General features: G+C 38.7%; 1 non-coding gene across 1 annotated transcript; it reads right to left on the reverse strand.

Annotated features, from left to right (window-relative positions):
* Nucleotides 1-2,512: 2,512 nt before the first annotated feature.
* LOC140853870 (small nucleolar RNA R71) lies at nt 2,513-2,618 on the reverse strand. The gene has a single exon (XR_012137013.1). It is a non-coding gene; the product is annotated as a small nucleolar RNA R71 (small nucleolar RNA).
* Nucleotides 2,619-14,087: the final 11,469 nt, after the last annotated feature.

Raw genomic sequence — 14,087 nt, forward strand, 5'->3', positions numbered from 1 at the left:
TTTAAAGTAGAAAATTATAGTTAATTTATTTTATTTATTAAGAATTTGATGTTTCTTTTTATGTTTTACAGGAAAGGTGATCGTCGATACAAAGAGTCCGATTCGTAGATCAAAAAGACTCAAGTTTGAAGAAAATTGGACTTAAAACAAAATTTAAATAAAAGAAGGATACATACGGTATTATAAAAAATGAAGATACTATGCAAGGAACCCAAAGAGGATATAGAAGTCATTTTAAAGAAACAAAAGTTTCTTTTTGTAATCGGCAAGGCGGGTTCGCGCGGCAGCGGGCGCGCGGGCGAGCGGTCACGTGGGCGCGCGGTCACGCAGGCGAGCGGAAGCACGGGCGAGCGGGCGAGCGGCAGTGCGAGGCAGCGGGCGCAAGGCAGTATGGGTTCATGGGGACAAACGAACACTCATGGATCTAAAAATTAAAGGAAAAAAGATAATACTTGGAAATACTTCAAGAGGAAGAATTTGTATTTTCTTTATCTGCTTGTGATCTTTTCATCTCATCCATCCATCTTTTAGTCTTTAGTATTTTCTTTAGTCCCACATCTGAAAACCATGTAAAACTCCTCCCTCCTAACACCTATAAAAAGGCTCTTGTACTCCCATTTGAGGGGATCCCAGAAATCCTTCTAGAGCCTTGCATAGAGGAAGAGAAAGGGACTACTCCATGAGCAGCTAGGCTAGCAGTCTCGGGAGTGGAGAAGAAATTTTGTAACGACATAGAGTGGGTTTATTGTTCTAAACTTTCTTGTATTTCTTTATATGCAATAAAGATTATACTTTTTATTTAAATCGTCATGAGTTCTTTATTTGCTCTCTTTCATATGCTTTTATTTATGCTTTCCTGTTAGATTAATATTAGGAACAACTTTTACTTTCCGGAGATGCACCATGATCTACGGATATGGGGCGTGCCGAAAAAAGAAGAGTTGTTTACCTAGTACTTTTTGGAGATGCACCGTGATCTACGAGTATGGAGTGTACCGAGGAAAGATAGATATTTTTCTAAAATTAATCATATCTATTTAATTAAAAAAAGAGATACAACTCTACTAGTGCAAAATTAATTCAAAACTTCCGAGCTCTTTATTTTCTAATTACATCAATTTTAGGATAATTTATTTTTTAAATCAAAACAATACTTCTTTCTTTTATTTTGCAATCTCAACTTAGCCCAAGGTCCCTGAGGATACGATCTTGACTCATCCTACCTACGTAGTGAGTAGAGTTATTTTTGATGCTATCAACGACTACGCATCAAATTTTGGCACCGTTGCCGGAGACCTTGGCATGGTTGGAAAAAAAAAAAAAAGCCACTGACATTTCGTAACACTTAAATAAAATAGCGTAACCTCAAATATAAAAATTTCTAACTTGATTGGACACCTTGTTTCTTTGCATTGCATCTCCATAATTAACTTTAAGGGTGCAACCCATTAACTAAGATAAGGTGGAAATTTGATCACCCTTCCTTGGCCCATAAATCACTCCCTTGCATTTGCATAACCTAGACCTTAATCTAAAATTAATTAGACATTGACCCCTAAGGATTTCGAGCTCATTAGGACAAGTGACCCTGAGAATTGAACCAGATTAGACTTGGTCAGCTAGTTGGTGTCTAGGCACGTGGTTTGCAGGATGACTGGAACCGAAGGAAGGTGGTTTTTAATTGGTTCCGTTCGCTGATCTGGCCAATTTAATTGGTGTCTAAGGAAAGCAACAGGGAGACTCCCACCGACCTTACACTTATCTGGCCAGTTGGTTGGTCAAGCTCCAACTTGGAGGGCTTGAAGGCTAACTACAATTAGGAGCTGTCTAGAACTAGGATAACTTTAGGATAGAGAGTCCACTGCATGCTAACTTGATTGTAATTAAAATCTAACCACAACTAATTCTTTTATCAGTTTTAGAACTTCTTAGGATCTCTTCTTTAGAACTCTTCTCTCTCTTCTCTTCTCCTTTAAAAAAAATAATAATAATAATCCTTAATAGACTAGGATAGTCCTACATAGACCTTTTAGTTGCATGTTAGATCAACGATCACTAAAACCCGACTTGCAACCATTAGACGAAGAATTAGAAAAGACTCTTAGAACTATCCGAGTTAGAAACATGGCTGCACCTGGTGAGGCTAATCCTCCACGCCCATTGAGAGAATATTTCACTCCATCCTCGTATACCTACTCTCCATGCATTCAAGCACCTCCAGTAGAAGCTACCCAATATGAGATTAAGTCTAGCATTATTCAAATGTTGCCATCATTCTGTGGACTTAGTAACGAGGACCCATACAAACACTTGGTTGAATTTCTTGAAATTTGTTCCACAGTAAAAATTCAAAACTTCTCCGATGATGCCCTTAGGTTGAAATTATTCCCTTTCTCACTTAAGGACAAATCCAAGCATTGGTTAAACTCCTTAGACTCTATAACCATTTCAATTTGGGATCATCTTCAGAGAGAATTTCTCAAGAAATACTTTCCAATTGAAAAAATAAATCAAATTAGAAAAGCTTTCACTAGTTTTTCCCAATTGGAGGGTGAACTTTTTCATGAGACATGGAAAAGGTTAAGGGACCTCATCCGTAAATGTCCACACCATGCTGTCCCTAAATGGCAACTTTGTCAGTATTTTTATAATGGTCTATTAGAGAAACACCGACAAATGGTTGATGCATCATGTGGTGGGACATTCATGCTAAAGACTGAGGATGAAGCCTGGCAGCTCTTTGAAACACTTAGTGAGAATTTCCTACATCATATGTCTACCACCTCTAGAGAACAACCCATGCTTCAACAAAAAAGAAGTGGAATTTATCAGATTGAAAACGTCATGGATATCCACAGTAAGGTAGATGAACTGTCCCAAAAATTAGACCGTCTTCTAAATACTGGACAATCCCTGATTCCACCTAACCCAATCCAAGAAGTTTGTGCATTGTGTGCAAGTCCGAACCATTTTGTTAGTGAATGCCCAGCCGCACCTCAATTTTCTGAGTTTGTGCACGAGCAGGTTCAGCAAGCTCAAGTCCAACAAGCTCGCAGACCAGGAAATGATCCATATTCGAACACTTATAATCCTGGCTAGAGAAACCATCCAAATTTTTTCTGGAGACCACAACCAGTGGTTGGCCCTGCCGCACCTCAACCTCAATATCAGGACCCAACATATAGGCATGGACTATACCATCAATTTCAAAATGCTCCTCAACCGTCTACTACTGGTCATAGCTCAGCTTTTGAGAAAAAAATTCTGAAAGTATTAGAATGATTAGAAGTCAACACTCAGATCTTTAACTCCCACACACAATCCATTGCTAAGCTAGAGACCCAAATAGGTCAACTATCGACTGCATTCAGTAGGAGGAAAGGAGGAAAATTACCTAGCCAACTCGAGAGCAACCCAAGAGGGCAATTTGTGATTGAGAGCTCTAATACCCCAGAAACTTTTTCTGAACATTCTAAATCAATCATGACTCTGAGAAGTGGGAAGGTCATTGAACACACTAGTAAAACCAATGAGACCGACCCTAAACCTCTAACCGAAGCAAAATCACCCAAGAACAAGGAGGACCATAAAATAGAGAATGAACCAACTGCACCGGAATCATCTTATTTGCCTAAAGTCCCATTTTCGGATGCCCTGAATGTTGGGAATAGTGTCCTAAAGCCAATCGTCAGTATGTTGATGGTTGTCCTCATTTTTATATATGTACATGAATTATGAATTAATAAAAATTATTTTGGTATTTTTCATCATAAAATATTTCATCTTCTAATGAACTCTTATGTTGTGGTGAAGTCCTTAGGACTATTTAGACTTGATAAAGGAGGATTTGTCATTTAGTCCTTAAATCTGTTCGCGACCAAATGATACGTTATTACCAAGGATGACAACGTTTATCAAGCATTGATCGTTGTGTGCCATATAGGTTGGTTGTCCTCTTAACCAATGAGTGTGGAGACACTGGTATGGCATACAGGTGAGATTTAAGGGTACATCTGCACTGAACGTGACCGACTCCGGAGCTATTTCTGCTGTCAAGATTTACTCCGATGGAATATGGGTATAAATGTCTCTCCGATCTGAGACCACCATGGTGACTTGCAAGCAACTCACTGCACTTAGGCACTGGACTCCTGAATTTCTAATTCAGTGATGGAAGGCTGCTGGGTGTAGTCAAGTACTTGACTTGTCGGTGCGTGTGTCAAGATGGGATTGACCACTCCAGTTTAGGAGCTGTGTACAGTCATGTTTCAATTTAGCAAAACCTTGGCCAGGGTAGTCCTTGTGAGGAGTCACAGGACTGTTTGAGTTAAGCATGATTCGGATGATCTAATCAGGGTTGATAGTTTAACCCTGAGTCATCCTAAACACAGAGGTCAAAAAGATGAATTATATAGTAACCATATTCATGTAGGTTCTGAGTGTTGCGATTGTAACTATTCAATCTATCCGATCATCGGGTACCATTGCTAGATGGTCACTTCGATTAGTACAGGAATTGGTTCCTGTGCTACCGGCTTAGGTTCGAACCTGCGGGGTCACACACATTAGAGGTTTCTATCTGATCTAATGGCTGATGAAAAGTCTTAATGCTCGTGGACTATGAGTCCTACATCTCTGGGACTCTGTGATCGAGAATCAAGATTCTCTGATTACGAGTCCCACACATTTTGGATACCGAGGTCAAGAGTCCCACTGGTTTGGGACTCTTCGATCATGGTTACATATCGATGAATTTTGATGCCCGATTACCCATCGGATTTGGACTCAATATTTATGAGAGATTTAATTAGTGATTTGATCGCTAATTAACTCAATTTCATTGAGTAATTATTTTTTGGATCAAGTCCAATTGAATTGGATTCAGTTGGGTTTGACCCGATTAGGTTAAGAGTTGACCTAATCGTCGAGATGGTTTGGTCCCTGATTTGATCAGGGATTGGGCTTAATCAATTTCTGATTTGATTAGGATTTTATTGAGCTTAATTAAGCATAATTTAGTTGGATTTAAATTAGTCTAATTGGGCCTAACTTATTTGGTTCAATTAGGTTGGTTTAAATAATGAAACCACCTTGACCCATTCTCCCTGTGCCACCTCACTTCCACTACACCCATTTGAATTCACGAGAAGAAAGTTCTCATGAATTTTTCCTCATGTAAAGCCCTCCTCATGCCCTACTTTAATGCACTAAATGAGTGGATAAGGATGATTGGTTGGCCATTCAAATTCAAAACAAAGTTTGAATTTGAATGAGCAACCAATCTTAACACCTTGACCTTATCCTCTTTTAATACCTCATTTATTACACAAGAAAATGTTTCTCATGAAATCACTCATGCACAAATTAAGCCATGCCCTCCTCTTCTCACACCCTTAGTGGATAGGAATAAATTGGTTTCCATTTGAATTCAAAATTTGATTTGAATTCAAATGTGCAATTACTCATCTTTATCCTCGCACGTGGATAAGACGTTTGACATTGTTTTAAAAGGAGGAGAAGAGTAGGGCATGTGCAAGAAAAATTTTGGAGAGAAAATATGGGCGTGAGGAATCCTTGTGTGCAAGGTGAAGGTCTATATCCTTCTGAGAGAAAAAGAAAGAAAAGAAAGAAAAAATATGCGTAGGATTCCAGTGAGTTCTTCAGGGTTTCAGTCTGGAGTTTGGGAAGTGAGAAGGTGAGCTACGAGTGTCGTGAGCCCACCAAATTTTAGGAAGATCTTCAACATCCTCTCAAGCACATCTGCTAATGATCTGGAGTATTTAAAGAATCGATAGACAAAGATCGAAGGAGTTCGATCAACATCGGCCATCGAAAGGGCTCTACAATGAGCTAGCACTCGTGAGGAGTCGATCAGACCGGAAGCTTCGTGTGGATGATCCGTAGAGGTCAGACACACTGTGTGGCTATATCACGATGATCAGACTCTCCCGACGGTGATCAGATTGCGGCGATCTACTACCCATACAAAGGTATTATGTTCTGAACACATTACAGTAAAGTGTTTACTGTTCAAATTCGAATTTCAAATTTAAATGCATGCATGCTATATATCATATTTAGATCCTAGTGTAGGATAAATTTTTATTAATTAATTAGATTAATTAATAATTTTTACTATAAAATAGTGATTTTGAAAAAGTTTTAAAATTATCATTTTATCCCTGTACTGAATTTCCCCACAAATGGTATCAGAGCAGGTTCTTAGATATGATATATATATTTGCATGCGTAGATTAAGTTGTAATCTAAAAGTTTAAATTTGAAATTAGAAATTCAAAATTCAAAATTTGAATTTTGAAAGTTGTTCAAAATTTAAAATTCAAAAATTTGAAATTCAAAATTTAAAATTTAAATTTTGAAATTTGAAATTCAAAATTCAAAAATTCAAAAATTTGAAATTCAAAATTCAAAATTTAAAATTTAAAATTTGGTTGAAATTTCAAATTTAAAATTCAAAATTTAAAATTCAAAATTTGAAATTCAAAATTTAAAATTCAAAAATTTGAAATTTGAAATTTATTTGAAATTTGAAATTCAAAATTTAAAATTTAAAATTTGAAATTTAAATTTTAAAATTGATATATTTAGATATACTTGATCCAAATAGCAAGTAATCGAATTGGGTTGGTTGCCATGGCCGTTCGGTTATAGGAGAAAAGTAGGGTTTAAAGGCCCACTCCTCCCATTCGATGGGGTCTCCTATGGCGGTAGGGGTGCCGCTGCAATTATATCCCATGCAGATGAAGCAGCGAAAAAAATTAATTGTATAGGTTCAATTATGAAATTTATCATGAATGTGTTAGATTAGATCTAAAAGAATATTCATGATTTATTTTGATTGAATTATTTTCTGTTATGTAATTAACAATAGGATTGCTATTTATGAAATGTGCTGATCTATTTGTGAAATGAGTCAACATATTTGGTGAACAGAAAATAAAACCTTTCAAATTTAAAAATTATTTTTGAAATACCAAACCCTGACCCATCAGCCCAAATACTTAATTAAAAGAATTAAGTATTGTCTAATAGGTCTAGAATTGTGAATTAAGACCTAAGACAATTGCATAAACTTGTGAGTCAATGGGTTAGATGGATTAGGTCCATAATTGGGTTAGACCTAAGGTTAGCTTAAAGAAATGGACTAAATTAGAGTAATTGGTCAAATCTAATCAAAAGTTGAATTAGATTAGGTCAAGGATACTCTAGACTCAACTCTAATAGTTGTAGTTGAATGGGTCTATGTCTTTAACTAGACCAAGATGGACTTAATTCATGGCTATGCGGTGGAACCCAATTTACTAAGTTGATCAAATTAAAACTAATGAACTGGTTGGTGTCTAAGGTAAGTTTGGTAGTTTGACCAGTGGTTTTTAAGCGGGAGCTACTCGCAGTGATTCGATCTCTGACGAGTTAATGGCATATCCCCACCACTGATCTCACTTACTTGGCCAACCTGGTGAATTAGGTTTTGATTAGATCACTTGGTGATTAGGGCTTACCCATGTCATTAGGTAAATCAGTTTGACTGATTTAGGTACTCCTAATGCTGGTTTAATTAAATCTTTTTTAATCTGACTTGGTGAAGTCAGTGGGAAGATTGAAATTGGCTGGTAATTTATCTTCTCATCTATTCTTTAATAAAATCCTCAAAAATTATTAGGTCCTAAAAATGATTAAGTTATATTGATAACTAAGTCATAGCCTCCCATTAAGTGAGTCCATTAGTTTAATAATCATTGGAGGCCCAAAGGCCTGGTGCTTATTGACTAATGGAATTATCATTCATAATATGATAATTTGGTTTGAGTCTTTCTGATAGTGGTCAGGTTGGCCGGCCAAAGTCGGACCTGATCATTTATTGGTCCGATTCATCAAATCAAATCATGTTAATGGTTGGACCTAACCAGATCTTTTCAATGGAGGCCAAAGCCTACTGATTAGGTTCTGGGGCAAAATCAATTATTAGAAGTTGTTTAGAGAAACAACTGGTTATGAACCTACCCATAGATACACATGGGTTGACCAACCAAGTTGGGCTCGTGTGTAGTCTGTGTGAATTCTAGTACCACTAAGAAATTAAAGTAATTCCTCGAATTGGAGGTTGAGGCTACCAGTTCGTAAAAATACTGGGAGAAACTTTAGACTAAAGTCCAAGTCTTTAGTATTAATAATTTATGTACTAATATAGGTCTGGTTTTCTTTTATGCAGCTATGGCCACTACCCTGTCGCTCCGATCATTATTAGATAATGACAAGCTCATGGGACCTAATTTCGATAGCTGGTATCAAAAATTAAAAATCATCCTTGAGCATGAGCGGATCCTTTATGTAGTAACAGATCCGGCACCTGAAGAGCCAGTCCCGAACGCTAGAGGGGTGGTCCGAGACACTTACCAGAAGTGGCTCAACTACCGCACCACCGTCCGGTGCATAATGCTGGCGGCATGAATGATGAGGTCAGCCGCAGGTTCGAGAACGCCCAGCCACAGAAAATGCTTCAAATGTTGAACGACTCTTTTGGCACGCCTGACGATGTTGAAAGGCACAAAACTAGTTGTGCCATTTTCAATGCTCGGATGAGGGATGAAGCCTCAGTCACTGATCATGTACTGTACATGATTGAAATGATTGAGCGCCCTAAGTAAACTAGATTTTTCCCTGTACGAGCAGCTCGGTAAGGATGCGATCCTTAATTCTCTGCCCAAGTCCTTCCTTCCCTTCCTTACTCATTTTCGAATGACAAAGCCTGCAGTGAACTTACCATGGCTTGTTGGGTTGCTGCAGAACTTTGAGAAGGATCACCAGCTCCATAAGGAGTTGGTGAATATTGTGGGAGGGTCTTCTTCTGGTCGTCGACCCTTTAAGAAAGGGAAGAAGAACAAGAAGAAGAAGAATAAGAAGGTGCAGCTGCATGCTGGGACGTCTGCACAGGGTTTAGACCAAGAAGCGCAAGCCCGACCAGAGCCAGGCGGAGTGCTTCTTTTGCAAGAAGCAGGGGCACTGGAAGAGGAACTGTCCTCTATACATTGCCTCCCTGGACCCGAACAGGCCGAAGAAGAAGCAAGGTACTTATATGATAACACCTTGCAACTTTTTCATTTGTGATACTACTGCCTGGGTATTGGTTGGATGATACCGGAAGCCCTTATCATATTTGCAATTCGATGCAGGGTCTGCAGGTCAGTAGGAGATTTGATGAAGGCGAGAGGTTCCTGAACGTTGGAGATGGAAGCAAAGTTTCAGTTCTAGCATTAGGAATCATGAACCTTGTAATCAATTCTCGAAATATAATTCTGAGTGAATGTCACTATTGTCCAAGCTTTTTATTAAATATTATTTCTGTAGGCCTTTTGGCCATGAACGGTTATCAATTTTTAATAAAAAGAAATATTTGCAATATCATTTTGAATGGTGTTACAATGTTTGTTGGACAACTTAATAATGAATTTACTTTCTATCACAACCTGTTAATGTGGTTCAAACCTCCGGTAAATGCCTAGAATAGATAATGTGTCAGAAGTCTACCTTTGGCACTGTAGGCTAGGTCATATCAATAAGAACAGGATAAACAGGTTGGCTCAAGAAGGAATTCTTGAAGTAGGTGATTGTGAATCACTTCCAACCTGTGAGTCCTGTCTTCTTTAAAATGACCAATCACCTTTTACTGGAAAAGGTGAGCGAGCCAGTGAACTCTTGGGTCTGGTACATTCTGATGTATGTGGACCCATGAGCTCAAGTGCAAGAGGTGGATATTTCTACTTCATAACCTTCACAGACGACCTATCGAGGTATGGGTATGTCTATTTAATGAAGCATAAGTCGGAGTCGTTTGAAATGTTCAAACTATTCGAAATGAGGTAGAAAAATAAACTGAAAGTGTATTAAAACTCTTCGATCTGATCGAGGAGGTGAATACCTTTCCAATGATTTTCTGACATATCTTGGGAGAATGGGATTCTCTCTCAGTGGACTCCTCCTGGAACACCACAGCATAATGGTGTATCTGAAAGGAGGAATCGGACCTTGTTGGACATGGTTCGATCCATGATGGGGTTTGCTGGTCTGCGATCTCCCTCTGGGGATATGCACTCGAATCGGCTTGTTACCTTCTAAATAGAGTTCGAGTAAGTCTGTAACCAAAATGCCATATGAGATATGGATAGGACGTAAGCCAGTACTCTCGCACCTTAGGGTTTGGGGGTGTCCGGCTTATGTTAAACGTTTAATTACGGACAAGCTTGGACCTAGGTCTGACAAGTGTAATTTTATAGGGTACCCAAAAGAGACCAAAGGGTATTATTTCTACCTAGCTGATGAGCAAAAAGGTGTTTGTCAGCCTTAAGGCAATCTTTTTGGAAAAAAGTTCCTTGGTGAAGGGACTGTTGCCTCTAAGGTCGAACTTGACGAAGTTCGACAGGTGAAAAATCGACACAAGTTGCTGAACCTGAACCGATTTGATTAGATCAGATCCGGAGCCCATTGTTCAAGCACCCTTAAGGCGATCTGGTAGAGTACCACGTCAACCGGACAGATACTATGGTTTCTTGGTCGGGATGACGATCCTATCGAACTTGATGAAAATGATGAGGATCCGATCACCTACATGGATGCAATGCAGAGACCGACTCTGAGAAATGGCTAGAGGCCATGAAATCCGAAATGGAGTCCATGAAGGTCAACGATGTGTGGACATTGGTTGACCCACCCGAAGGAGTAAAACCCATAGGGTGTAAGTGGGTCTTCAAGAGGAAGAGGGGCAGACGGAAAGGTGGAAACCTATAAAGCCCTCTGGTTGCCAAGGGATATCGTCAACGTTATGGTATAGACTATGACGAGACATTTTCTCCTGTGGCAATGCTCAAATCCATTCGGATTATGCTTGCGATAGCTGCCCATCTGGACTATGAAATCTGGCAGATGGATGTGAAGACAGCTTTCCTAAATGGAGAGCTGGATGAAGAGGTGTATATGATACAACCTGAAGGATTCACATCCACAGATGAGTCTAAGGTGTGCAGCTACAGAGGTCCATTTATGGACTTAAGCAGGCATCCGGAGTTGGAACATACGTTTTGATAGACGATCAAGACGTATGGCTTCGTTAAGAATGGAGAAGAGCCTGCATTTATAAGTGGGCTAATGGTCCAGTAGTAGTATTTCTTGTATTGTATGTGGATGATATTCTCTTAATCGAGAATGATGTCCCTGCATTACAGGAATAAAGATTTGGCTGTCGTCACAGTTCTCCATGAAGGATCTGGGAGAAGCTTCCTACATCCTAGGGATGAGGATCTATAGGGATAGATCTAAAAAAGTTGCTTGGTTTATTCCCTGTCTACGTACATAGATACTATACTGAAGAGATTCAGTATGGAAAATTCCAAGAAAGGCTATCTACCGATAGGCCATGGAATTTTTGTCTCGAAGAGGGATTGTCCAACAACACCTCAAGAGAGAGAGCGTATGGGTAGGATTCTATATGTAGGAACCAGATCTAGGGTTTCAGGGTTATATCTTGAAACTTTTTCAAGATCATACAGCGGAAGACTAAAATAAATCAAAATTTATTTTCTAAGATCAGAAGATCCCTAGATCTAAGATCCTATTACATGATTATTACATAGCATTAAATCAAAAATTAAAATATATATAAATATAGTATGAACTACATGTTGATCATATCAACATGTTTCTATACTAGCTACATCTAATGTATGTATTAAATAATAGATCAGATCTATTACCTTGCAAGTTAGACGCTCTAACCTCGCTGATCCGGGCTTAAGGATGATGTTGCAAGCCGCACACACGTCCGGCCTCTAGGAGTCGTCCACACGAGCCCACGAATCTCGATCAGAAGTTCTGCTTCAGGAAATCAGCATAGTATGCTAGTACTGCGCTGATCCTTCTTTGATGGTTGATCAGGTGCCTCTTTCTTCTTGATTTAGACTCTTCCAAAGATGAAAAGTAGAAGGATGAGTTTCAGATCTGAGACACTCTCAGAAAACTCAAGATGGAGGGAGGAAAGATATGAAAACAAAAACCCAAGAAGAAGACCCTCTTCTTCTTCACGTTTTTCTCTCTAGACACCTAAACTTGTGTCTTTTATATCTCCACGACCCAAAGGTATTTCTCTCTTATTTTTTGATGTCAGAAAGGCCTCTCAAATATCTATCTCTCCTTAAAATTTCATGAAGAAACTCATCTTATATAGAGAGATATGATAGAGTCCTTGTCTAGGTCAAACACCTAGTCAAGGCTTATCCAAACATGGCAAGTTAAGGGACGCCCAACTCTTGAGCACCTCCTCCATATTTTCATGTATGGATCACTAGAAAAGGGTGTACAATGTAAACCCTAAAAGCCATGAAAATTCCAAAAAAATTTGGATAAATTCGGTGCAAAATTGAAAGAGTTTTGGATTTCTAAAACTCTATCTCATAGAATTCGAAATCCAAACTTATTCCTTTTAGATTTGATCCAAATCACCTTCCATGTAAGAAAGAAGAGGAGACCTTTTGTGAACGTGGGAGAGATCTGGGAGAGGGCTTTTGTCACACAAAATAAGTGGAGATTGGCGTTGAATAAGAGAGAGAGCGTGGAGAAGGTTTTATGCGGCGCAAGGTGGAATCCTAGTCCTACTAGGATTCTGTCTCATAACATGTTTTAATTTGGTTTTCCAAACCAAATCAAATCAAAATTAGATCAACCTAATTAAAATAGGTCATAATCTAATTAAAACCTAATTTAATCAGATTAAATTAGATTTAAATCTGATTTAATTTTCTAATCAAATTAGAAATTAGATTGACCCAAGTCCTAGTTGAACTAGGACTAGTCTTTCCTTGCACTTGGCTTATCCAATAAACCAATTGGACTTGATCCAATCAAGCCCAAACTAAATCTAATTAAATTATATTAATTAGACTTAATCTCAGCCCATTGACTTAATCAAATTAAGCCAATTAGCAATCAAATTGCTAATCGATCCTCCTGCAACACTTGCACTGGGTTAAATGTCAATCGTATTGATTATTTAACCCTATAATGATTCTTAATCGTTGATCAACCATCCGATCGGATCATGAACTCTAATGTGTGTGACCTCATAGGTCCGAACCTAAGCCGGTAGCATAGAAACAAATTTCTATACCAATCGAAGTGACCATCTAGCAATGGTACCCGACGTCCGGATAGGTCGAATGTGTAGAACAACATCCTTAGAACCCATGCGGATATAGTTTTCATATAATTCATCCCTTGACCAAAATGATCATAGGACACCCCAGAGTCAACTGTCAACTCTGATCAGGTTGTCCACATTGTATTTCAAAATATCAAATCCATCTGATGGATTACCCTGGCCAAGGTTTTGCTAAATTGAAATACAGCGACTCATTCTTCTCCAACTCTTGGAGTGGTCAATCCCATCTCGATCATACTCTGACTTCGCAAGTACTTGACTGTGCCCAGAAGCCTTCCATCCCTGAATTAAAAATTCAGTTAGTCCAGTACCAAAGCACAGTGAGTTGCTTGCAAGTCAATGAAGCGATCTCAAGTCTAAGGGACATTTATACCTATATCCATCAGAGACATTCTCGACAGCAGAATGCTCTGGAGTTGGTCACGTTCAATGATGATGTACCCTTACATCTCACCTGTATGCCATACCAGTGTCTCCACACTCCTTGGTTAAGAGGACAACCAACCATATGGCCTACAGCGACCTATGCTTGATAGAAGCTGTCGTCCTTATTAACAGCCTATCATTTGGTTGTGAACAGTTTTAAAGACTAATCGATAAATCTCTCTTTATCGAACTTAAAAGTCCTAAGGACTTCATCATAACAATGGAGTTCATTAGAAGATGAAAGCTTATGATGAAAATACCAAATATATTTTATTTATTAACAAATCAATTACAATACTTGGTTGCTCAACGTCAACAGCTTGACGATTGGCTTTTGGGACACATTTTCCAACACCATATACTTCGACAGTGGATCTATCATGTACGCCATGACATGTACACGACCAGATGTGGCATACTCACTAGGGATAGT

Source organism: Elaeis guineensis, chromosome 14 (genome assembly GCF_000442705.2).
Source record: "Elaeis guineensis isolate ETL-2024a chromosome 14, EG11, whole genome shotgun sequence".
In the NCBI taxonomy this organism is placed as follows: domain Eukaryota; kingdom Viridiplantae; phylum Streptophyta; class Magnoliopsida; order Arecales; family Arecaceae; genus Elaeis; species Elaeis guineensis.